General features: G+C 38.3%; 1 protein-coding gene and 1 long non-coding RNA gene across 12 annotated transcripts in view; one reads left to right on the forward strand and one right to left on the reverse strand.

Annotated features, from left to right (window-relative positions):
• Positions 1 to 26,555, reverse strand: part of PPP1R1C (protein phosphatase 1 regulatory inhibitor subunit 1C) — a 115,010-nt gene that overhangs the window by 63,217 nt on the left and 25,238 nt on the right. The gene's annotated exons all lie outside the window — the stretch shown is intronic.
• LOC144304772 (uncharacterized) overlaps positions 583 to 26,555 on the forward strand; it is a 130,780-nt gene continuing 104,807 nt past the window's right edge. For 4 of the 8 annotated variants that reach the window (XR_013371736.1, XR_013371738.1, XR_013371730.1 and 1 more), the window contains exon 1: positions 1,185 to 1,441. This is a non-coding gene — a long non-coding RNA (uncharacterized LOC144304772). The other 4 variants (XR_013371734.1, XR_013371732.1, XR_013371731.1 and 1 more) reach the window with 4 other exon arrangements.

Here is a 26,555-nt window from a genome sequence, read left to right on the forward strand (position 1 = left end):
TGACCGCGACCCTCGTGCCCTCGTCCTGCGTCTCTGCGCAGCGGGGCCGGGTCGAGCCCCCCGGAGCGGATTCCCGGGGGCGGCGGGAAAGCGAGCAGCGCCCAGGGGGAAGCCTTCGGGGGCAAGAGAGGAGCCGCGGGCCTGAGCCGCTTCTGCATTTTGGCGCCACCTCCACGCGCAGAGGAACGTGCAGAGCGCGGGCCCTGCAGGGGGGGGGGGCGGGGGGACCGCGGAGGCCGCCCGAGGCCCGAGGCCTGCAGGGGGGGGGGCGCGTGCTCGGCCGGGCGGGCTCCTGCGGGGCTCCCTGTCGGGCCCGCGTGGGCCTCGCAGCTCCCCCCCCCCCCCGCGCCGAGCCCCGCGCCCCGCCCCAGCCCGGCCGCCCCTGCTCGGCCCCGTAGGCGACCCCGCCCCTTCCCGCCCGCGGTTCGCGGGCTCCGTATCCCCAGTTGGCAGCAGGTCCTACCGGACGCACTTGGGGGGCGTCGGGCCCGAGCGCTGCCCCGGAGTCGCCCCCAGCTTCGCGCTTTCCCGGCGGCCGGTCCACCGCGGCTAACCCGGCACGGGCCCCCCGGGGGAGGGAGGGGCGGGGAGGGGCCCGGGGGAGGGAGGGGGCGGGGAGGGCCCCCAGGTGAGGGAGAGGGGCGGGGCCCCGGTGAGGGAGGGGGTGAGGCCCCCAGGTGAGAGAGGGGCAGGGGAGGGCCCCCAGATGAAGGAGGGGGTGGGGCCCCCAGGTGCCGGAGAAGGGCGGGGGAAGGGCCCCAGGTGAGGGAGGGAAGCAGGGGAGAGACCCCAGGTGAGGGAGAGGGCGGGGAGGGTCCCCAGGTGAGGGAGAGGGCGGGGAGGGCCCCCAGGTGAGGGAGGGAGCGGGGAAGGGCTCCTAGGTGAGGGAGAGGGCGGGGAGGAGGGCCCACGGGTAAGGGAGGGGGCGGAGAGGGGCCCCCAGGTGAGGGAGAGGGGCGAGGCCCCGGTGAGGGAGGGGGTGGGGCCCCCAGGTGAGAGAGGGGCAGGGGAGGGCCCCCAGATGAAGGAGGGGGTGGGGCCCCCAGGTGCCGGAGAAGGGCGGGTGAAGGGCCCCAGGTGAGGGAGGGAAGCAGGGGAGAGCCCCCCAGGTGAGGGAGGGAAGTGGGGCAGGGCCCCAGGTGAGGGAGAGGGCGGGGAGGGCCCCCAGGTGAGGGAGAGGGCGGGGCGTGGGTCCTGGGGGTTAGGAGGAGGCCGGGGCATGGGGAAGAGGCAGAGGTCTCCAGAGCCCGCCCTCTCCCCCTCGCAGCCGCCCGGTGGGGTCTCCCTACCGCCTAACTTAGGGGCCGAAGCCCAGAACGTGAGCTCATGGCCCCAAAACTGAAGGAGTTCAGCAGAGTAACTGCGGAAGGACAGTGATGGAGATCTGCATTTGTGGACGTGAAAGCATCGTATGCAAATTAAAAGGACTTCAAAACTATAGGTATGGTATTTTTTATTCCATAAAGTATAGATAAACCATCTGGAGAGAGATGATAGAAAAAGGCATGTATATTCTTTTTCTAGTGAGCACGCATTACTTTTATAATGAAAAACTATATGTATCATGTGGATCTATAGAAACACAGGTATGGGGATCCCTGGGTGGCGCAGTGGTTTGGCGCCTGCCTTTGGCCCAGGGCGCGATCCTGGAGACCCGGGATCGAATCCCACATCAGGCTCCCAGTGCATGGAGCCTGCTTCTCCCTCTGCCTGTGTCTCTGCCTCTCTCTCTCTCTCTGTGACTATCATAAATAAATAAATAAAAAAAAAAAAAAAAAAAAGAAACACAGGTATGTAGTAAAATTTCTAGGTAAGGCCACAGTACAGAACATTGGCGTTTCACACAGTAAGAGACCAAAACGGACAAGCAGCAGCACAACATAAATACACGAAATAAAATAAATTTTAAAAATAAAAATCAAAAAATAGATAAGCAGTTAGAATCACTAGTATTCGACACTATTATTTATGCTGAACTTGTCTTGATCAGCAACATTTGGAAGTTATGGAACCTAATAATGAATTGACCCGTGGCTTGTACAGGGGTAGGCAGACAGGAGCTACTGGCTGAGGACAGCAATCACAGTTATTTGATAAAAATCACTGGAAGTATATTATATGAGTCATTATCAGACAGCTGTGAGTACAGTGGATGAAGCAGTTCTATCAATGCAAAATCTTTGCTGTCTTTTAAGTAAATATCAGCTATGATCCACTTTAACAGTGCCTCTTTGTGATCCACTGGATCGTTAAATGCCAATATTTTGTTTTTGATTGTTTTAAAGATCTATTTTAGGGAGAGAGCAAATGGGGGTGGAGCAGAGGGAGAGAGAAACTCAAGCTCACTCCACCCTGAGCAGGGAGCCCACTCTGGGCTCCATCCCAGACCCCGAGATCATGATCTGAACTGAAACCAAGAGTCGAAGGCTTACCCAATGTGCCACCCAGCTGCCCCGGCCCCTAGTGTTTCTTAATATTTTATTTATGCCTTAGTTGTTGAGAATTCAGCCCAGGACTCAGAACCTATTGTTTTAAGAGCAAAATGGTGTCCAGTCATTCACCTTTGTGCTTTTTAACTGTCTGTGTAACACACTCTAAAAGAGTATCTTTCTAAGGCAACTGTGTAGACGTTACTCGTTGCATAATTCAATGAAAAAAGGCTTTTATTCTTCTTGGTTAGTTTTTCTTATTAGTATTTGTCTTGAACTGATTAGGTTAGCCAGATAAGTCTTTTTAAAAAAATATAGAATTGTATTCTATAGTATAAGCCTGTTTTGCATGATTCCAAAATAGCTTATATTGCTTTTCTATTATGAACTTTTGGGGAGTTTCAAAAATAGAAACATAAATTACTTTTTGTTTAGAATTTAAACGTATGGTTTTTTCCCACTTCACTCATTTGGGACTTGTTCTCATTAGTTGACAGAAATATCGTCTATTTTAGTCTCCTGATGAAAATTATAATTACACATTTATTATATGATCAAATGATCATTTTACTTTACTGAAAATATTAGAACATGATAAGAAAAACTGCATATTTTGTGATTTCAGTCATTTCACACCAAAAGGCAAAAACAAATAACTAATCCTAAAATATGGTGGATGATTTCAGTCATTTCACACCAAAAGACAAAAACAAATAACTAATCCTAAAATATAGTAGATAATTTCCTTCCATCAATTTACAAAATTGCAGGTTGAAGCAGCGAAGCAACATTCTGCTGTATTGTTGCCATGATCTCACATTTGTTTTATTGATGCGGGAGTGTCCCTGGGCAAAGTAGTGAGGCCAGTCGTCATCCAGTCCAATGGAATTCACTACAATAGGATTGAATTTCACAAAACCACCACTATTGTGTGTGATGACAAGTGTCTCTCTCACACACACACCCCACCTAGATTATTTTATTTATCAAGGCATTCCTTTGGCATTATCTACGCATAACTACACAGACCGGGCTAGAGCCAAATATGCCTGCTCAAACGGGAGGAAGGAAATTGAGATTTCCCAATATCCTTTTCTTTCTATGGCAAAGGCTATAGGTTTGTTTTCACTAATTCGTATTTCATCTGACCAATTTCGCATGGAGCCAGAAACTTAAAGCATATGCAGAACTTTAACTATAGATACCAATTTTTTTTTATACCAATTTTGAATTGCTTTCGTGGTCCGTGAGTCTTACTCACTTGATCCAGTGTGTAAACGCCATCCTTTAACTGCAATGTGATAAATTCAGTTTCCAAAGCTTTTCTTCTTTGTAGCTGTCGCCATAAAAACTATGCTTTAATCTGTTAGTTGCCTGCGACTTTGTTGGAATAATAGATTAAGAAAAATCAGATTCTCTCATCCCTGTTGTCTCTACCAAAGGAAGGTTCAGGAATGTACACTGGAATGGCCCTCTTTTATGTGTCTCTTTGCCATCCACATTGAGATTTCTGTTGGATTGTCTCCTTATAGGGACACTTAAATTGTTACTTCGTATTCTAACTAGTACGTACTTCTCCACTTAGGAAGAGGGCTATAAAGTCAAGTGAAAAGAATTCTAAAATCCGGAAAAATCTTATGTATAGAACCTTCATATTCTAGTTGGTCATCATACCGTGACACCACCAAGCTGTTTGCTTTGTAGCTTTATTTGACTGTGTAGGTTTACGTGACTGTCTATGTTACATTAACAAATATCTGCACTGAATATCTGGGTGAAAATTGACTCAGGGTTCTTAATTTCCTATCAATTAAATGTTTCATTGTATGTGCAATAAAGTGATCCATTAACTTACAGCACTTTCCATAACTTTTATTAATAACTGGAAGAAATATTACCTCTATTCCATATTAAGCAATCTAAGATAGTGCTTCTGCAGACAGATCCTTCTAAAGGCAGAGGTCATTGACACCTTTATACTTAAACTAGAATTACTCAAAATCATCCCTTAAAGTAAATCCTGAAAGAGACCAGACTAACTTCCTGGATTACCTCGAACCAAAAAAAAAGTAAAATTTTAATATATTTTGCTAAAATATTTGTTAGAATGTCACTTAATACTTTTTCTACCAAATTTATCATTAAAAAACATCCATCTATAATTGATGCATTATAGTTTTAAAAATACATAATATGAATCATTGTATTATCACATTTTTAAAGTTTTATGAACTATTGACCATCCATCTTCACCAAACCTGAACTATTTCACATACATTTTTTATATCCAAAACCAGATGGCTTAAATATATTTGAAGAGTGGAAATAGATATGGAAAGGTCATTATTTGTCTGTCAACATTCACTTCTATATGCTAGTCAAATTTTTTTATTAAAAAATATTTTCACATGTCTTCTGAGGCAGTGAGACTCATCTGATGTATCTATAAGAATTCCATATGCCTTCACAGCAAAGTCTGAATTGAAAAATAGAGGTCATGTAAGTTTACAAGGCATGATGACAAAATAATAATCTCTTGGCTGATTTTTCTTTTTACTTTTTAAAAATGTCCATCACTGGAAATACTGCAACTCATTGTGGTAATGATATTTAGTTACCAAGAAAAACCAGACTAGCTCTTATGAACATTACCACTTTTCCCTGGATAGTTCTGCACTGAAAAAGTCCCTCATTAAACCACAATATTCCAGCTGCCATAGTAAATATTACTAGAAGTTGATTTTTCACCTCTTCTACTAATCTACTAACAAGAGAGTAAAGGCAGCAATTAGCACAGAGTTTACACACTAGCCAGCGTCTTACGTTATTATTCCTTTTTCTTAGGAACAGTAATAGCAAATTGAGCACAGAAAATTGTAGAATAAGTCTCATTCACGCACATGCTCTTTTTTCCATTTCTTTTTCTATCCTGTTGAGCTAGTGTTGGAAGGGAATGCTTCATCTTTTCTCATCAAATCCCTCAGTAAAATTCAAAGTATTCAGATAAGGATAGGTTATTTTTACATCCAACCTGTGTGTGTTGCTGGATTATGAAAGGCTTAGCTGTGGTTTTGTTTTTGTTTAAAATCAGAATGTACTTCCTTCTCTATGGGAAGCTTCTCCGAACATTCAGAGAGAATGTTTTTGATTCTCTTCTTTTTAAAGTTAGCCAAGAGAAAAATATTTGACTGCTATAATACAATCTGGTTGAAATTGCAGTAAAATGTGTTCTGGACTCATACTCTAGGAAATGTATGCAAAGCATACCAAAATTGATAAATGATGTGGAAAAAATACTTTAAAAATCTTTTGTAAAGATTTTATTTCTTTGAGAGAGAGAGAGAGAGTGTGTGTGTATGTGAGACAGAGAAAGCATGAGCAGCGGGGAGAGGTGGAGGGAGCCCAATGCAGGACTTGATCCCAGGACTTGGAGATCATGACCTGAGCCAAAGGCAGACGCTTAACCAACTGAGCCACCTAGGTGTTTGGGGAAAACAAAACAAAACAAAACAAAACAACCTTCTACATTAAAATCTTTTTCTTTGAAATTTTCTCTCAGCTTTGCAATTGTTTTATACTCCATTTTATTATAAAAATACAAGTACTGGTTTACGGATGACAAGTGGACAGATATGACTAAGTGAGGCAAGATGAGTATTTATTTGGGCAAGGGCCTAGAATAAGATAACTAAGCAAGGCTGTGGGATCAGTGCATAACCTAGTACCAGAGTGTGACACTGATCAGAGAACCAGTGAGGGTGACATCTGAATAGCCCAGAGGTACTGTGACAAGTTAACATATGGACAAACAGAAGTTTGCAGAATATCATGTGTAGAGGCAGCAGTTTTATACCCAGAAGACCAACCTGGGACAAAGTCAGCAGATAGAGTAGAATTCTGAGAGGCAATTCAGTCCTAAAGACCAGAATAGGGATTTCAAGTTATAGTAGAAGTTGGCAGGGTCATATACATAGCTGGGAAAGATCAGCTTTCATGGAACTAAGCATTAAGACCAGGGACACAGCCATGGACAGTCTGGGCTGTTAGAGAATGGTTACCAAGAGACAATAGAAATCATGGGGGATAGTCACTGAGCTAGGAAAGTAAGCAGAACAACAACAAAAATACTACCTTAATATTAAAATTTGAGGTTTTGCTTGGGGTAGTAGGTACCAGTTCACAGCAGGCCAGTGATACCGCTTATTAGAACGAGAAAAGCAAGATCAATTACAGAATGCGTCAAGACTTGCAGAGCAAACTACCTCTGTATTTTGTATACAAAATGTATTCTATAAATGTATCAGAGACATTTCAGTAAGAGGTTGACAAGTCCTATTTGGCCCCTGGGAGAGGCCACTGTAGGGAAACAGAGAATCCAGAGATTTTGGTGATTGTGTGGGACGAGGGTAAAGACTTGCTCAGTGTGTCTTCAGTTATATGTTCCACTCCTTGCTTAATAAAATGGTGTCATCTGCCCTGGCAGGGAAGTGGGATAACTATCCTAGATCTTTAGTGTATTTTCATTCAGCATTTCTTCTTTAATTTTCCCTAGCACTAATTTGTGGGGGGAAAAATTAATTCTCTTCTGTAGAGGAGTAGCAACAGAGGAAAGCAATTTACAGTCATCTTTTTGAGGTGCCTTAGAGATTTAATCACGAGGACATTGGTGCTATCTTTACAGCCTCAGAAGGAATTTGCCATCAGATCTCTAAAAACAGCAGTGAAATCTAAATGGTCACATTTCAGTAGATTCTCTATTTTGGTATCTCACATATTTGAAGGTAGAACATCTTTCTTTCCAGAGACTCTTGGATCACAGCCGTTGACAAGATCATCTAAGGCTGTGCAATACGGCAGAGTTAAAGACAGACATTCTATAGATGGCTTCAGGTCTACTAGTTCAAGAACAATCGCTGACCCACGAGCCTTCAGAACTGAATAAGATAAATCAGATACAAATGAAAGAGATCATCTTGCATGGCTCAGCTCTTCATTTTGCATGTGTCATTACCTTGTGGTTTTAGCAGTCTGGCATAGAACCGGTCCCTCTAAAGCACCAGAGAAATCTATCATGTATTTCTTACATAGAATTACAGGACTAGAATACTCACTACCTCTTTTTAGTGGAGCAATGAAAATCTCCTAAGACTGCTATAGCGAAGCCTCTCTTCTGACTTACTATCAAACTCTCCACATTTGAAAATGAGCTTTAGTCAGCAGCCTTTTTGCTGAAAGCCTGCTGGGCTCTGTTGGAGGCCTATCATTTGGGGCTGTGAGTTAGGCCACTGGGCAGTGGTTTCAGCTGTGTTTTTCTTTGAGCGCTTAGATTTAGTCAAAACTAGGGCCCAAATTAAAACCACCAGAGCAATGAATTTATATGTACTGGAAAGGGGACATGGGGAAAAGAAGCAAACAGTAGAAATAGTTTCATCCTGTTGTGCCAAGATTCACACAGCTGTATTGTTCCTTCAATATTATTTATGGCTTTCCACTTTTAATTGATAGAAGTAGAAACATAACCCCATTACCATATAGTTTTTTTTTTTTTTTTTTATCTCTCAGAGTCCCCTACAAAATGGTTCACTTTATATGAGAATCAACTACAAAGTGTTTTATTTGGAAATAGTGAAGGAGATGACAAGGAAAACAAAATGGATCGTGTTGGTTTATTAAGGACTCTCAATCAGCAATTGTCTTGTGAGAGAGGCTTGAAATCTTCCAAACTACTTTTATGTTTATTTTTCATCATTTCTGCTGCCACTTCCACACACAGTAAAAGAAGAACAGAAAAGTCAGATCACTTAAAACCTCAGAAGTCTGCTTTTCATTAGTATTCATTTTTATAAACTTGGTTCCTCTTATAAAACATATTTTATCCTACCACAGAACCAGCTTACATGAGGGCCAGAGAACTGTTGCATCATCTTATCAGTTGTGATTTTCAATGATTGGTAAAGTTTTTCTGCCTTTTTGGAGTTTGAGTTTTGCACATTTATTCCAGAAAAAGAAATTGATTCCTTTAATACATGTTTTATTTTTTTTTTTCAGGAGGGGATGGGGAATGATATTAGCTTGATCACTCATACTTGTTTTAGTAATTCTAATTTTTAAGAATTCTATCTACTTTTCATGGAATTACCTGAAGAACTGATTATGAATTATACTTTTTATTTTTGCATCAGTTTTATAGATGTATTTAAAATTAATTATCAGATGTTTCAGGCAATGTGGACAACCAATCAAGTCATTGTTTAATGAGCACCTATCTTCTCACAATGTGCTATATGTCATTTTGACCTAATAAACTTAAAACTAGTTAGAATTTGAATAATTCAAGTTTTAACCAATTTAAAACACTAAAATTTCATTATTTTATCACATATTACAAAGAGATACTTAGTACAGACCCCGGAAGAAGCCCTATAACCAGGCGCCTTATAAGTAGGAGTATGAGAAGTGACTGAGGTGAACATAAGAACATTATTCAGAGGTCAATCACTTGAACAGTAATGATAGAAAATTTTGAGGAAATTTTGAGAACTTTAGAGATGGGTCTGAGTGGCACTGGAGTTGGAAAAGAATTTGTTGCTTAGCAATATTTGGAATATTTAGTATATTTAGTAGTCTTTTCACTCCATAGAATATTTCCTGTCTTTTTATATTGGCTGCCAAAATTGAATGACTTATTAGCTCTGCTTTGCAACTTGCATCAGTCATCGGAGAAAATGTAATAGTTTCCATTTGTAAAAAAGATGATGGAATATAAAGGTAAACTTCTATAAGTGTTTCCTCATATCTCATAAGTTCAATTCCTTGAAATGATTATTCAACTTGAAATTATGATCTTGAAATTATGATCAATGTATTTCTAGCTTGAATTATTAGTTCATAATTTTTGAAGGCCAAGTTGGAACTACAGTTCATGCACACAAACTGAGAGGCAAAGCTAAATTAGGCTTCAACAGAGTCTTGTGAAACCAACATAAGTGGACATTTGATAGTTTTGGGGCTTCTCTACCTTTGTCAAACTACTGAACTACAAGATTTGCTATTTAAGTCAGATTCTTATTTCTTAATCATGCTATTTGATATCCTTCATTGAAAAACAGTTAAATTTTTTTCCAAACTCTTTTGTGTTTCAACTGTGTAGATACACCTTTGTGAATTTCAAAATAATTTTATCTGAGTAATTCTACTAATGAGTAGACCATTGTAAAATGACACAAAGTAAAGCAACGACTCCTTTTAATGAGAATTTTCTATAACAAAAGGCAAATGTCCCTGTTTTTAGTTGTAAATGGAAGATATATTCATAAAAATTACAAAGTGTCATTCTATACATTAAGTACACATGAGTATCTATAAACAACATGATAATATTTTCGTGGCTTAATCAATTGAAAGCAACCTATCACTGGTGGTAAATATGTTTCTCTCAGTAACGGAGAGAAGGAACAGTAGAGCTAACTTTAAAGTTCTACTTGACATAACTTTTTGTAGAAAAAATCTTAAAAGTCCAGGAAAATATAGAAGTTAGCTTTTGTCAGTAGATCATCTATAAACACTTACCTCACATTGTAAGTAATATTTTTCAAGAAAAGATACTTTATTCATTCAGTTTTAAAGATTGAAGGAATTAAATATCTGTGTAATTGGGTTCTCTTTTCAACTCTGGGTATTTTACCTGCCTTGGAAACCTTAACCTTCATGCTGTTTCTCAGTTTTTTATTTTTTTGTTTTTGTCTCATATATACTTTACTTGAGGACTTCACAGGATAGAAAGCAATGGCTATTTATAGTAGATACATGGAAGAACTATTAGAGAAAAAAGTACTGTAATCAGATATTACTTCAATATGTTTAGCACCAAGGTCAGAGAGGACAACAGAAAAAAATCATGTGTGTATCAGGAGAGAAAATAAGCTTTATATTTATTTGTATAAGTCTTAAAGCATTCTTTCTTATGAATGGTGATATAAGAGGAAAATTAAATGAAAACACATACTTAAATGCAGTTTATAAGTTATAGGATAGATTATGATTTTTAGAAAGCTGGTCATCAGGGATCTAAAATGCATCTCATGTTAACAATAGTTTATTGCATGTATGATATGTGTAGGGCATCCATGGTATCTAACCTTTCTAGAGAAATTAAACTCTATTGAAATTAAAGAAACAACCTCAGTATGATAAATAAAGGTTGTCATAGAGGAAGTACAAGGTGAAGTAAAAGCATATGTCAAGGGTATCAAAATTAGTTTTGGCGGAGCCAAGAAAGACTTCTTGGAGGAAAGGGCATCTAAGCTGACGTGGCCAGCAAAGCTAGGTGGGATAGGGAAAGTTGATGAGACAAGAAAGTTGGGTGGGTTGGGACTAGGGAGGAGAAGAGGTTTTAGTTAAAGGAAACAATTTATGGGAATGTCCTGAGGTGTGAGAGAGCATGACAATTTTTTGGAAATTGAACAAAACTCAGATATTGGACTGTAGGATGCCAGGGTTAGGTTCAGAGAGAAGAGGGCAAAGGCTTAAGAAAGAGCTGGATAATTTGTGGTTTTGTAATAATATGAAGAAGTTTGGAGTTTATTCTAAAGTGATGAGAAACCACTGATGGAGTTTAAGCAGAAAAAGGCATGATCAGATTTCCCTTGTAGAAAAATTGTTCTTTTGTTTTTTAAAAGATTTTATTTACTTATTCAAAAGAGACACACAGAGAGAGGCAGAGATATAGGCAGAGGGAGAAGTAGGCTCCCTGCGGGGAGCCCAATGTGGGACTCGATCCTGGGACCCCGGGATCAGCCCCTCAGCTGAAGGCAGACGCTCAACCACTGAGCCACCCAGGTGCCCCTAGAAAGATCGTTCTGACACTCCATGTGGAGAATAGTTTGCAGGAGTCTATTTGGAAATATAGCTAGTTCAGCTAAGAAGGTGTCCCAGTAATTGCTGTGATGGAATATGATGATTTGAATGAGGTTAGAGAGATGCTTAAGGTAAAGAATGGACTGGACTTCAATGACTGATGGATGTGGGAGGGGAGTGACAAAGGGGAAAAAGGGAACCAAATATTACATCAATTTCTGGCTCATAACTTGAGTATTCATGAAATGGTTTATTTTGAGGTACTTACTGACCATCAAAGTGAGAAGAGTTCAGAAACTGTCACTCTTAGAAGTGAAAGCAAAGTAAAGGTACAGGTCTGGGAGTCATCAGCCTCTAGGTGGTCTGTGATGCCAGGGGAAAGGCTGACAATGCACAGAGGGAGAGGGTGGAAAACTAGGGAAGCTGAGGGCCCACATGACAACCCTAATAACAAAGTAAAGAGGTAGGCTGGGGAAGACATCCTGTAAGATGGAGGAGCAGCCAAGGAGTAGATGGGGAAACTTCATTGGTGATGTATATGATTTAAGTCATTCTTTAGAATGGTCATGAATTTGTCCTGGGTCATTCATTCCACTTTTAGACTCCTGGCATATGTGTAAACTGCTTACACAAGGCTTGCCGTCTAGATAATTTGCATTATACTCTATCTGGGCATATATATAGTAAAAATAGATACTGTGTTGATCTTTTTCCTTTTTGTTCATGTATTATGCTTGATTTCAGCATGAATGGCATTGTAACAGATACTTTTTTTGCCTGTTTTTGCTTCTAATTAAAAATTCAGCATATTTGAGAGGGTTCAGTGCAATAGCCATATTTCAGACTTTTTGAGCAGGTTTGGCAAGAGGTCAGGGATATCATAAGACTTGTTGGAAATCAGTTCTTGTAAAATAAAATGTTGGTGGTTTGAGAAAATAATTCAGGAACAGATGGATCAAATTTACTTCCACACACATGAATTTGAATATGAAGTGGTTGACCAAATGCATTTTGCACTCATCTAAACATAACTCCGTGAATATAGAATTTTAAAATGCTGATCTGTGTGTTCTTTTACTCTTCTAATATTTGGCCATCATCATTTACTAGTTAATTTCCTTCTTTGATTTCTCTGGAGGCTCAGTGTTTGGAGTTGCATACATAATTTAAAGAAGAAAGTACAAATCAAAACTACAGTAAAGTATTAGCTCACACTTGTTAAAGTGATTATCAAAAAGACAAGAAATAACCAGCACTGGTGGGGATGTAGAGAAAGCGGAACCATTTCTGTAAGGGTTAGTGGGATTGTAAGTTGAGAACAGTGACTATGGAAAACTGTGTTCCTCAGAAAATTATAAATAGAACTAAATTATAAATAGAACTAAATAGTACCATTGCTACTATCCAGCAATCCCAGTGCTAGGTATATATCCAAAATTAATGAAACCACAATCTCAAAGAAGTGTCTGCACCTCCATGTTCATTGCAGCTTATTCATAAGTCATGACCTGGAAGCAACCTTTGTGGATGGATGACTGTATCAAAAAAGTGACTATATACATTCATATATATAATGCAGTAGAATATTATTCAGCCATAAAAAGAAGGAAGTTCTGCCCTGTGTGACAACATTGATGGACCTTGAAGGTATTATGCCCAAGTGAAATGAGTCAGATGGCACAACAAGGGTGCTCTTCTGTGAGGGCGCACTGAGGAGTGGAGGACCTGAACTTTCAGTTCTGGGGCTGAAGGGTGGGGCACCACCTAGTGGAGCCTTGAGCTTACACCAAGCCCTGCCCCCCTGTACCCTGGCCTGCTTTTCCACTGAACCAAGTGAGCCTGAGAGTCAGTGTAGCAGGCCCTTCCCCCAGAAGACCAGCAAAAACAACTTGCTCACACCAAGTCTACTCACCACGGAGTGCTGCAGTTTCCACTCTAAGGAAAACAGGATATAGCTTCTTTTTTACTCTTATTCTTTACTTTTTATTATTTTTGCAATTCCGTTTTTAAAATTTTTATTATTTTTTCCGTTTTTATATGTATATCTTGTATGTATGTTTCTGTTTATTTTCATTATATATATGTATGTATGTATGTATTTTGGAATCTAGATTCTCTTAACAAGCAGACAAAAACACCCAAGATCGAGGGGTATTTTTTGTTTTGGGGTTTTGAGGTTTTTTTCTCTTTCTTCTTATCTTTTATGGACAAAATGATGGGATATAGAACTTCACCCCAAAAGAAAGAACAGGAAGTAGAGCTCAAGGCCTGGGGTTTAATCAATACAGATGTAAGTAAGATGTCTGAACCAGGATTCACAAGAATGATTATAAGGATGCGAGTTGTGCTTATAAAAAACATAGAACACACTAGAGAATCTTTTGCTGCAGAGATAAAAGAACTAAAATCTAGTCAAGCCAAAATTAAAAATGCTATAGCTCAGATTCAAACACAAATGGAGGCCATAAAAATGAGGGTGGATGAGTCAGTGGAGCAATTCAGTGATATTGAAGATAAAATTATAGAGAATAATGAAGCTGAAAAGAAGAGTGAAAGAAAAGTAATGGATCATGAAGATAGACTTAAGGGAACTCAGTGACTTATTAAGATGTAACAACATTATTTTCATAGGAATTTCAGAAGATGAAGAAAGAGAAAAGGGAAGAGAAGATTTGAACAAATTATAGCTGAAAACTTCTTAGTCTGGGGAAGGAGATAGATATCAACATTTAACTCCCATTAAATTCAACAAAATCTACCATCCCCAAGGCCTATCATAGCCAAATTCACAAACTACACAGACAAGGAAAGAATCCTGAAAGCAGCAAGGGAAAAAAGTCCTAAACCTACAAAGGAAGACAAATCAGGCTCCCAGCAGATCTGTCCACAGAAACTTGACAGGCAGAAGAAAATGGCAGGAAGTATTCAACGTGCTGAATGGGAAAAATATTTGGTCAAAGATTCCTTATCCAGCAAGACTGTCATTTAGAGTAGGAGGAGAGATAAAGAGTTTCCCAAACAAAAATTAAAGGAGTTTGTGACCATTAAACCAGCCCTGCAAGAAATTTTAAGGGGGACTCTTTGAGTGGAGAAAAAAAAAAAAGACTAAAAGTACTAAAGACTAGAAGGGCCCAGAGAACATCACCAGAAGCACCAACTCTACAGGTAACACAATGGCACTAAATTCATATCTTTCAGTAATCACTCTAAATGTAAATAGGCTGAATACTCCAATCAAAAGATAAAGGGCATTTGGATAGATTTAAAAAAACAAGATTTATCTATATGCTGCCTACAAGAGACTCATTTTATACCTTAAAGTCACCGCAGATTAAAAGTCAGGGGATGGAGAATCAATCATCTATCTCACCAATGGACAATCAAAAGAAAGCTGAAGTAGCCATATTCTATCAAACTAGATTTTAAAACAAAGACTGTAACAAGAGATGGAGAAAAGCATTATATCATAATTAAGGGGTCTGTCCATCAAAAAGTTCTAACAATTGTAAATATGTCCCCTTCCTGGGAACACTCAAATATATAAATAAGTTAATAATAAACATTTAAAAACTCATTTATAATAATACAATAATAGCGAGAGACTTTAACACCCTACTTACAGCAATGGACAGATCATACAAACAGATAATCAACAGGGAAACAATGGCTTTGAATGACACACTGGACCAGATGGACTTAATGGATATATTTAGAACATTTCATCCTAAAGCGGCAGAATACACATCATCAGGGAAATACAAATCAAAACCATGCTGAGATACCACCTCACACCTGTCAGAATGGCTAAGATTAACAACACAAGAAACAACAGGTGTTGGCAAGGATGTGGAGAAAGGGAAACCCTCTTGCACTAGTGGTAGGAATGCAAACTGATGCAGCCACTCCGGAGAACAGTGTAGAGGTTCCTCAAAAAGTTAAAAATAGAGCTACCCTATGATTCAGAAATTGTGCTACTAGATATTTACCCAAAGGATGGAAAAATAAAGACTCAAGGGGGTACATGCACCCTGAAATTTATAAAAACATTATCAACAATAGCCAAGCTATGGAGAGAGCCCAAATGCCCATCGACTAATGAATGGATAAAGAAGATATATATACACACACACACACATACACACACACACACATATCACACACACACACTATGGAATATTACTCAGCCATCAAAAAGAATGAAATCTTGCCATCTGCAATGACGTGATGGAGTTAGAATGTATTATAATAAGTGAAATAAGTCAGTCAGAGAAAGACAAATATCAAAAGATATCACTCACATGTGTAATTTAAGAAAACAGATGAATATATGGGAAAGGAGAAAAGGAAAAGAAGAGAGGGAAACAAACCAGAGACTCTTAGCTATAGAGAATAAACTGAAGGGTGATGGAAGGAGGTGGATGGGGGATGGGCTACATGGGTGATGGGTATGAAGGAGGGCACTTGTGACGAACACTGGGTATGGTATGTAAGTGATGAGTCACTGACTTCTACTCCAGAAACCAGTTGCACTGTATGTTAGCTAAATTTAAGGGGAAAAAAAGTCAGAAGGAGAAAAGCAAATACTGTATAATCACACATATATGTCAAATCTAAAAAAACTGAATTTATAAAATAAAGTAGAATGAGGTTATCAGGGGCTGGGTATGGAAAAAATGGGGAGATGTTGGTCAAAGGGTACAAACTTCCAGTTATAACATGAAAGAGTTCTGGGGATCTAATGTCCAGCACAATAACTCTAGTTAACAATACTGTATTTTATACTTAAAATTTCTAGAAGAGCAGATATTAAATGTTCTCATCTCACACACACACACATACACACGGTAATTATGTGAGGTGATGGATTACCTTATTGTTATAATCATTTTGCAGTATGTACATGTATCAAATCATCATTTTATACAACTTAAACTTACACAATGTTACGTGTCAGTTATATTTCATTTATTTATTTATTTTTAAATATTTTATTTATTTATTCATGAGAGGCATAGAGAGAGGCAGAGACACAGGCAGAGGGAGAAGCAGGCTCCATGCAGGGACCCCAACATGGGACTTGATCCTGGGTCTTCAGCATCCCACCCTGGGCTGAAGGCTGCGCTAAACCTCTGAGCCACCGGGGATGCCCTCAGTTATGTTTTAATAAAGCTGGGAAAAATCCCTACTCGAAGTGAGAAACCTTTCTGTGAATCCTAGCAGGCTTTCAATATCTAAGCATTAGAAAATTGTTTTCTATTCTGAGCTAAAATCTACCTCCCTAGAGCTTCGGCTCATATCTTCATTACTCTTGTCAGTGGATGGCCCTCTTAAAGCTGATTTTCAGAACCGAGCACTATATTCCAAATGAAGGTGTATCATAGTTCTCCTAATGTTGCAAAATATTATATCACTTGCCATACACAATAGGCTCACACAGCCTATTATTATCTTTTTAAATCTATAGATTTGATTCACATAAACTCTTTGTTCTTTGTTCTTTCTTTTCTCCTTTGACTTTAAATAGTTGAAGAAAGGATCTTACATTCCTCCCTGATATATTTATTCTGGAAGGCTTGCAACCAGTTTGTAAGAGTACCTGCATAAATCTTTCCAGCTTTGGGGCTTTAGAAGACTTAGAGTCATTAATAAAAAAATATTGAACAAAATGGCTCAAGAAGAGGCAAATCACTAAGCTATTTACCAGGCCCATGTATATCCACTGATCATTAGGTAAGGTTCCTTTAAAAATTATGAGTTGTCTAAATGCATTATAATCCAAGATTATTTTCATATATATATGAAATATATAATTTATTCGAAATATATAATTTATATGAAATATATAATTTCATATATATGTGAATATGAATATCAGGAGATACACCAAATATCTTATTGATATATATATGTTTTGAAAATATCATCAATTGACCAATTAATACAGTATAATCTGCTAAAAGAGTAGAAATAAAGTTGTGGGAACATGATTTGTTTTGAATGAAACTACTTGTGTCTAGGAATCACCATTTTAGGTTACTAAAACGTCTACAATAGACTTTCCTTCAAATTAAGGTCTAATTAACAGTTCACAGTTTCTACGCTCCACTATTTTCTCAGCCATAACGGTCAAGACTCCCTACAGTCTTTGGCCAGCTTACTTATTTTACATGTATCTTTACATGTTCACAGCAACAGCTCTTTGGTCATAATTGCTATTCTTTTATTAACTAATGATGTATTTTTTTCTTGAGCTTGGGAACCTGAAGTTTAACAAGCAATACTTTCATTTTGTTGTTGTTACTAAACGTATCTTCTTTTAACAATGCTCATGGCACATTTTCACTTGGAGGAAAATTCTCCTTGTAGAAAGAGATGAAAGAAATATAAAAGTTGAAGACCTCTTTTTGTTTGTTTGCTCTTGTTTTTAAGCTAAGATTACAGCATCTTAACAAAAACAATGGGGAATGCCTTTTTACCCCCCTTACTCCTAAAAGGATCTAAAAGCTGTTTTATACATGGGTTTTATTTTCAGGCTTTAACTTGTTCTGGTATTTAGTCTCTCTGATAAAATTTTTACAAATCCACAAAATCTCTTAAGTTTATGTGTTGCTATATGCTGCTGCTTTCGTCTTTGTGTTGTTTCTCAAAATAATGTATAAGAGTTTGTTCTTTTTAAAACTAGCATAACAGAAGGATAGAATAGAAAACATAGGCCTTTAGTGAGTTAACCTTGAAAATGCGGCTTATAAATGTAAGTACTCATGCATGAGTCATTTAATATTGTATACACACACACACACACACACACACACCCCTCCTTATATAGCTATATACAGTGATCTTTTTAAAACAATATTTTGATAATAGAAATTATGACTCTATGTCAAATATTTTGTCAGGAAGTATAAGTTATAATTTTTACATTGTGTTCTCAATAAATTTAGAACTATGAAATGTTGATAGTGGACTGCAAAGAACTATCTTAGGAATCATCTTCTAGATGAACGTGTAGTTGATTATTAAATACTAATACTAAAAATTATATTTATACTGAGAAGCAGAATTAAGAATTAGTTTGCCTGTGTAGTAATTTTATGTTTAAAATGTGAATTTTATTTTATTTTATTTTTTGAGTGTGAATTTTAAATATGCATGTGGAGATGAGCAGTAAATAACAATAATAAAATAATCTAATCACCGCTATTCAGTGAGTATTCACTTTGTGTCAGGACTGTGCTAAGTCTCGTAACATGTTATCCTATTTAAGCTTTTCAGCTTTATTGAATAGTTATCCTCAATTTTTAGGCAGTAAAAGAGACAAATCAAATAGTAAATGGTAAAATCAGGATTTGAAACCAGATATGAGCAGACTCACTGAATCCTTAAGAGGAGAAACTGTCTAGAGTTACAGACTATAAGAGAGAAAGGGGTTCGTGCTCTACTGAATAAATTTAAACCCAGTTTGCTTTGAATTTATAGCGCCAGCCCTCTGTTTTCCTTGAAAGGACTTGTTTCGGAGAATCTGTTTTCTCTTCCACAGCTTAGTCATACTCCTTGTTTATAAAGAAGCAAAATAAGATGTGTTTAGAGCACAATGAAATGAATGAGTATAGCATAGGTCTCTATAGTAAAGCCATTGTTGGATTAGTCAGAAACAAATTAAGCTCTTTTTTCCACCCTAGGGTATTTAGAGTTGGCAGCAAGAATGCCAAGAAGTAAACTCTCTGCAGGAAAAAAAAAAAAAAAAAAAAATATATATATATATATATATACCTCATGGCTCATGGCAATTATTTTTTTTTATTACTAAGGCACTTACATGACTGGTTAGAGGTTTTTTTTCTCCAAAAAATAAGTTGAGCAGTTATTAAAAGCTGATGAAACATTGAGAAAATATTTTACTTAGGCATTTGATTTTAAAACCTAGTTTTTTATTATAACAACCATTTTTTTATTCATTCATTCATTCATTCACTCACTCACTCACTCACTCACCCACTCATTCATTCAGTAAACTTTGTGAATCAAGTATTCTGCTCCATGCTGGAGATGAGGAGAAGCAACGTGATGTAGTGATGAAGATTCCAGATTCTCTGTCAGACTGCTGAGCTATTTAACAGACATGTACATGGGCATACAGTCACTTCTCATTCCCTTTCCATGTAGTTATTGAGCAACTAGGTGCCAGGCACTGGGATAGGTACTGGAATAAAAGGTGAAAAATCACATTGCAGTGCAGTAAGTATTATGTTAAAAGTGTGTAAGGGGCTAGCTATGGCAGTTCAGTTCCATCTGGATCTGGTTGTTGTATATTTTAAGACTATCATTCTGTTGGAAAAGAGAAGTATAAAATCAAAGTTGGCATGAGTCAGACAAGGTTATTGCAGAACGAAGATGATAAGGGGATTTTTATGTCCACTTTTATATAACTTAAGGATTTAATAGGAAGAGAACGGGAAGGGAGGGCTCTGTTGGTCTTGGCTCTGCTATATCTTCAACATCTTACTAAATTCCCCACCTTCAGGTTTATCCACCAGTTAGCAATGTATGTTATCATAAGAGGGATGCCCTTACTCTTCCCATTATGTATGGAAGCCTGAATATGATGATCTCTAATGGATTCTCAAGCTTCTACTAAGGTCCTGAGATTTTATAGCAGTGGATGACAGTCTTCTACTCTTCAGGGTTTTATTTTCTTCCCCACTACTTTTATTGGATGCCCCTGAATAGAGGTCTCTCTAAATTGAAGGTTTTATTTTATTTTATTTATTTTTTTAAATATTTTATTTATTTATTTATTCATGAGAGAGACAGACAGACAGACAGGCGCAGAGACACATGCAGAGGGAGAAGCAGGCTCCCTGAGACAGACAGGCGCAGAGACACATGCAGAGGGAGAAGCAGGCTCCATGCAGGGAGCCCGATGTGGGACTCGATCCCAGGTCTCCAGAATCACGCCCTGAGCTGAAGGTGGCGCTAAACCGCTGAGCCACCTGGGCTGCCCAAATTGAAGGTTTTAAATAAAAACACAGAGTATATTATTGTACCACTTATGGGGATGTAATTGAGGATGGTAGAGAAATAAGGAGCTAGTCTGAATTGGGATAGAATCATCTATTGCTTTTCTTGGCTACCACTTTTTAAAGTTCATGGCATGTGATTTTACTCTTTAACCCTTGTAGGTACTGCTAGTTTTTATCTTATTTCTTGCTGGTTTTACATTTTTTTTTTTTTAATTATAAGGAACTGAGAAAGTACAAAAAAGTAATGCAGCTCCATTAAACTAGCTTTACCCAGGTTTATGAATTATGCTTTCTTTATCTCTGATTTTCCCCCAGGGCCTAGCACAGAAGTTCAAAATACATTTTGAATTTCATTGAAAATGTAAATTGATCTGAGTGCAAAGATCACATAAGCCAAAAAATTTTTCATCAATATGTTTCCTACGGCATATGGTAGGGATTTCTTTAATTAAATTATTTGTTTCATTTAAATAACAGCATAAATTAAACATTGGTTACTAATTCTGTCAAGAAAATACACGGTTTGGGACAAGACTAGAAGGAACATCTACTTACAAATTATTAATCGACAACCCCTTGTAGAGTCTTGTCTTATCTTCTAATGCTGATTGTAAAGCATACTAACTATTCCTTTTCAACTGTGGCCTCTCCTTGCTATTTTTGACTGTCTCATTTACAGATAACTGTCATTTTTATATGCCAGTGAGTAGCGCTGATATCTAAAATGTTGGTTCATTTTTACAATAACCATTTTCTTTTTTTTTTTTTTTTCTGGGAAGAAATAACTTCTTGACACTTTCTGGAGTTCACTAATTGCCCCTTTATCTGACTTTATTTTACCTCATCAGCTTCCTTCTGCCTAATTGTCCTTCTTTCCAGAAGTTTAAAATAAGCAAAAAGAAATAACTAATGACTGCTTTCCTGTATTAGAGATTCTAAAATCTTTTTTTTTTTTTCATCTCCAAAGTCATTTATTGGGCCAGCAAGGCTGGGAGTGGGGTCCCAGCCCCAGTCTGGAGTATCCAGGACCGTGGTGCCCCTACCCCTGTTCCTGACTGGATCAGGTCACCTCCTCTGGCAGGCTACTTGGTTCACTCCTTCCGGTATTCCCAGACCTCTTATTGAATACATAAGGCTAGATGATTTGAGCCTTGTAATACATTATAAAGAAGCAACCTTTTGAGGGTCTACTTTAAATAGTGGGGGGATCTTTTCTACCACATTTCTGAGACACAGTCATCTGAATTCCGCTAGAGTTACAGAAGATTCACGTCTACTCCAGCTCACATTTCCATGGTGGAGACTTTGATTATTATAATGTAATGCTTTATATTGTATTAAAATGTGTCCCGGGATCCCTGGGTGGCGCAGTGGTTTGGCGCCTGCCTTTGGCCCAGGGCGCGATCCTGGAGACCCCGGATCGAATCCCACATCAGGCTCCCGGTGCATGGAGCCTGCTTCTCCCTCTGCCTATGTCTCTGCCTCTCTCTCTCTCTCTCTATGTGACTATCATAAATAAATAAAATTAAAAAAAAATTAAAAAAAAAATGTGTCCCTATAACCTCTGCCCATATGGTCTGCATCAAAATTATGTACTTTCCTGACTCTAAGCTACACATATTTTGGATTATTAGAAGGGCTCCCTTGACATTTAAAAAAAATTGTTCTCTCTGTTGAGGTTCACAGCTGGTTTCAACTGTGCCCTTTCCTTCAGACACTTGACTTTAACTAGTTGGGAAATGAGATTGTACTGATCTTATTAGAACAAATCTTTACTGCCACTATCAGGAACTTGTCAAAATATACAGTTCTATTATGTCTATGATGTAAATGTACTCAGGAGGCTATTTTTAAAAGGTTCATTTCAAAAATATTATGTAACTATAAGTTTTGGGATCCCATTCAAGTTGAGGCATAACTCTCAAACAGATATATCCCAGAAAATTTTTAGAGCCATAGAATGATAAATTCTCTATTTACAAAGCTCTAAACTTGAAATATGTTTGGAAAATTCATCTGTTTCAATAGCTGAATTATTTTAAAGTGGAAATACAGTCCACAATCATTGATTAGCTCCCTGCCATTTGTAGAGCAGTCTCACTCTGTAAATCTGTCAACTGGAGTATACAGAGAGTACCATAGATGTTTGTATTAAACATAATTGTTATTTAAATTGGTAAATGCTGAAGGGACGCACAGTAAGCTATAGTTAGCTGACAGTTGGTAACACTGATTCTGAAGTAGAATAAACATCTGAGTCCATGTATTGAGGGTGGTAGAGACAAAGAGCTACCAGTCAACAATACTGAGCAAGGAAAGTCGTCCTGGGCATGAAAGAAAAAGAGGGCATGGAATGACAAAAGGCCAAGGTGGAGAGAATTTCAAGAAGGGAATTGTTAATAGTTTCGAAAGCAGCTGAGAGATTCAGAAAGGTAAGCACAGAAAAAATCAACTATGTTTGGATAAAGTGACCTTAGATGATTTAGTGAAAGCCACATGGAAGTGGGTTGAGTGACTAAAGAGAATCTAAAAGCAAGGGCAGGCTAACCTTTGAAAAGTGAGTCATCAACAGCCAGAGAGAAATCACGTAACATATAGAAAGGGTTGGCCAGGGTCAGGACAAGAGCTTTCATCTTAAGATGCAGGCCACTCTTCAAGTTACAAGGCAGAAGAAAGGAAGAGGGTAAAGATGCCAGAGAATAGGGGACTAAGAACTTTATTAAAAAGAGAGGAAGATAATCTCAGAATAGAAGGAGAAACTGCATGTTGAGAAGAGTTCTGATTTCCTCTTAGGCTGTCAGGGGAAACATGCAAAACAGTGTTCGGGGTGGGAAGGACCTCTAAGGGCCATTATTCTAATATTTCCCTTTACTCTTAGATACCTCATAGTTAAGAAGAATCCTTATATGGTTCTCAGAGAGAAAAAAGAGATAGAAAAGTATAGGTTATATAGTCTTTCTTGTTCTTATCCCCCAAATCTAGAATCTTATAATTTTTATTACTTATTTTCCCCCCTTTTTCATCCTCTAATTCTATGCAATGATAATATGGAAATTAAAATGTGTAATCTATTTACTTCAGGTTTCCTATGAGGACTCATAGTATGAATATTTATGAATACGTTAAAATAATTTATCAAATAAAAAATCAGAATAGTGCTACTTTCATTTAAATACCTATAGAGGATTGTAGTCCTTTTAGCGTTTCCTTTAGTTGTCTACAATCTCATGCTCTAATCTGAGAGCTAATTTTATTTCTGAAGAGTTTTCAATATTAAATGTCAAACATACATCTAATTTGTTTAAACCAGTTTCGACATGCTCATGTTTTTAGAGAACTGATTTCTTAAGCATCTCAGTTATTTGATATATCTGATATACTAAGTTACTGTTACAGAGATGTATCTACATGTCATTGCCTACTTTGAAGAAAACTTCGAATGTGTGACTAACCTTGGCTTTAGTCTAGGGATTTCTGTTTTCTGTCCTGCTAATTTAATAAGCCCCTGGATCTGATCCCCAGAGCTTGTTTCTATGCTGTCTTATGATACTGCATGGCATTCATGATTATTAAAAATTCTGTGGTTAAGAATAGAGGGTTTGTAGTCAGATTGGAGTTGAATCCCAGCTCTGCCACTGATTAGTCATATAGCATCCACCACATTACTCAATTTCTCTGGACTCATCTTCTCATCCAAAAATGGGGAAATGAGCTTAAGTAAAACCTGAAAGAGATACTTTACTTCTAAGTATTTCAGAGCTCCACTATTGGGTTAATCCCAAGAAGAGAAAGGCTTTTTTTTTTTAAGAGAGAGTGAGTATGGGGAGGGTCAAGGAGAAGAGGAGGGAGAGACAGATAGAGACAGAATCATAAGCAGGCTTCATGCTCCGCACGGAGTTGGATGCAGGGCTAGATCTCATGACCCTGAAATCATGATTTGAGCTGAAATCAAGAGTCAAACACTCAACAGACTGAGCCACCCAGGCGCCTGGAGAGAAGCATTTTTGACCAAAGCATGGTGCCATTGAATCATTTGGAGGCTCAGGGCAGAGGGTGGCTACAAACTGAAAAAAGATGTGCCTGGTGGTTGAAACGTTTAAAGTAGTAGCAGCTGTGCCTAGTGAAGCAGTAAAAATAATGAGAAGTGGTACACATGTGATGCTTCACCCAGGGGATCTAAGAAAACATTAGGGAAAGCACTTTGCACGGGGCTGGAGCACCCACATTAGCAGGCAATGGCTACCACACAAGGGAACTTTAGGAATTATAAAGAAAGTCATATCTACATCCCTAGGTTGGGAAGACCCAGGAAACTTCAAGCTGCATCTATGACAATATAGACCTCTATTTTTTTTTTAAGAATCTAATTTTTATTTTAATTTTTAAAAAGATGTTATTCATTTATTCATGAGAGACAGAGAGAGGCAGAGACATAGGCAGAGGGAGAAGCAGGCTCCCCACAGAGAACCTAATGCAGGACTCGATCCTAGGATCTCGGGATCACGACCTGAGCTGAAGGCAGACACTCAACCACTGAGCCACCCAAGTGTCCCTAAAGAATCTCAGTTTTTTTTTTTTTTTTTTTTTTTTTTTATGATAGTCACAGAGAGAGAGAGAGAGAGAGGCAGAGGGAGAAGCAGGCTCCATGCACCGGGAGCCCGACGTGGGATTCGATCCCCGGTCTCCAGGATCGCGCCCTGGGCCAAAGGCAAGCGCCAAACCACTGTGCCACCCAGGGATCCCAGAATCTCAGTTTTAAATAGACTATCATTTGGCTTTACTTTTAGAGTTTGTGTATAAGCATGCTGTCATGGCATAAATATGGTTGCAACTATAATATACATAAAATATCAGCAATGTGCATGTTACATATACTCTGGATTTGTTTAATGTGTTATAATGTAGCTACACAACCATTACTGTTGCATTCATGATTAACTTCCATTTTTACTACAAAATTATTTCCCTCCTCCACGTCTTCCAATCCCCCTATTGGAGGCCTGCTTTACTTTTTGAGTTTCCTCATCACATAGCCATTCAGGCCTTCAAGGATTCAGGGGATAAATTACTTTTCCACTACGCCTCACAACTTTGTCTTTCACAATCCATTACTTTGCCATTGCCCAGTTTAGAACCTTATCGCTTATTCCTAGATTACCCCATTTGTCTCCTAAATGACCCTCCTGCTATTCCTCATTCTGTACCGTGTGCTGCAAGACTGAGCTTCATTTGATCACAACCTGCTGTAGCTCATACAATCCCAATAATTTCCACTTTGCAAGACAAATTCAGAATTACTCATTCTAGCACCTCTACACATTGGCTCCCACATACCTAAATCCTCACTGGTCTCCTGTGTTAACTGTCTGCTCCAGTCCAGTTGACCTGAGCAATCAACTTCACACATTCTACCTCCGTAAAGATATGCCTGAGATGAAACTCCCACTACTCCATAAAGTCAACTGAAGAGCATCATAAGGGTTCTTACTCCCCTGAACTCTTATAAGCATATACTGTTGATCATTCATTAAATAATGAATCATCCGCTGTCTTACTTTTAACTACTTTGTATTGTTTTACACCTCTATTATTTTTCTAATTTCCTTGTCTTATTTCCTAAAAGCAGTTTGTTTGTAAGCTCACAGATCGGATCTTGCAATCTATTTTATCGAGCACACATAACACAAAAACTGAACTATAACATTCTCAATGTTTTTATTTTGGCTTAATTTAGACATACCATTACAACCAAAAGCTATATGGTGTGAAGTCATTTTTCCACATTATTCTCCATTTTCTCTTTAAGTAAGAAGATAGGAGCACAAAGACAAGACTTGAGAGAAATCAATAAAAATAGTTATTATTGATTAGTCTGAATGGACATAGAGTCTCAAAAACCTTGAACTATAACCATGTCCTTTTCACTAACATTAACTCAGAGTAACAGCCATTCATCAGTATGAACAACACATTTTTTTTAAGGTACAAAATGAAAGAGCGTTATTTTTCTTTTTGTTGACTTATCCCAGAAATCTAGAACTTTAGCGTTGCACATCTCTTTTGAGGCCACAGAGGATTTGCAGTATGTTAGTTTCAATGAAAATGGTGCATTTGGTAGTGAATGAATATATTTTGCCAAATACAGCACAGGTTATGCATTTCAACTTATTTTTCTTATGGGACAGGATACAAATTCACAGAAACTTCGTATTGGAGATAAGGACTTAGTGATTAATGACTCCTCCAC

Source organism: Canis aureus, chromosome 34 (genome assembly GCF_053574225.1).
Source record: "Canis aureus isolate CA01 chromosome 34, VMU_Caureus_v.1.0, whole genome shotgun sequence".
NCBI classification, from domain to species: domain Eukaryota; kingdom Metazoa; phylum Chordata; class Mammalia; order Carnivora; family Canidae; genus Canis; species Canis aureus.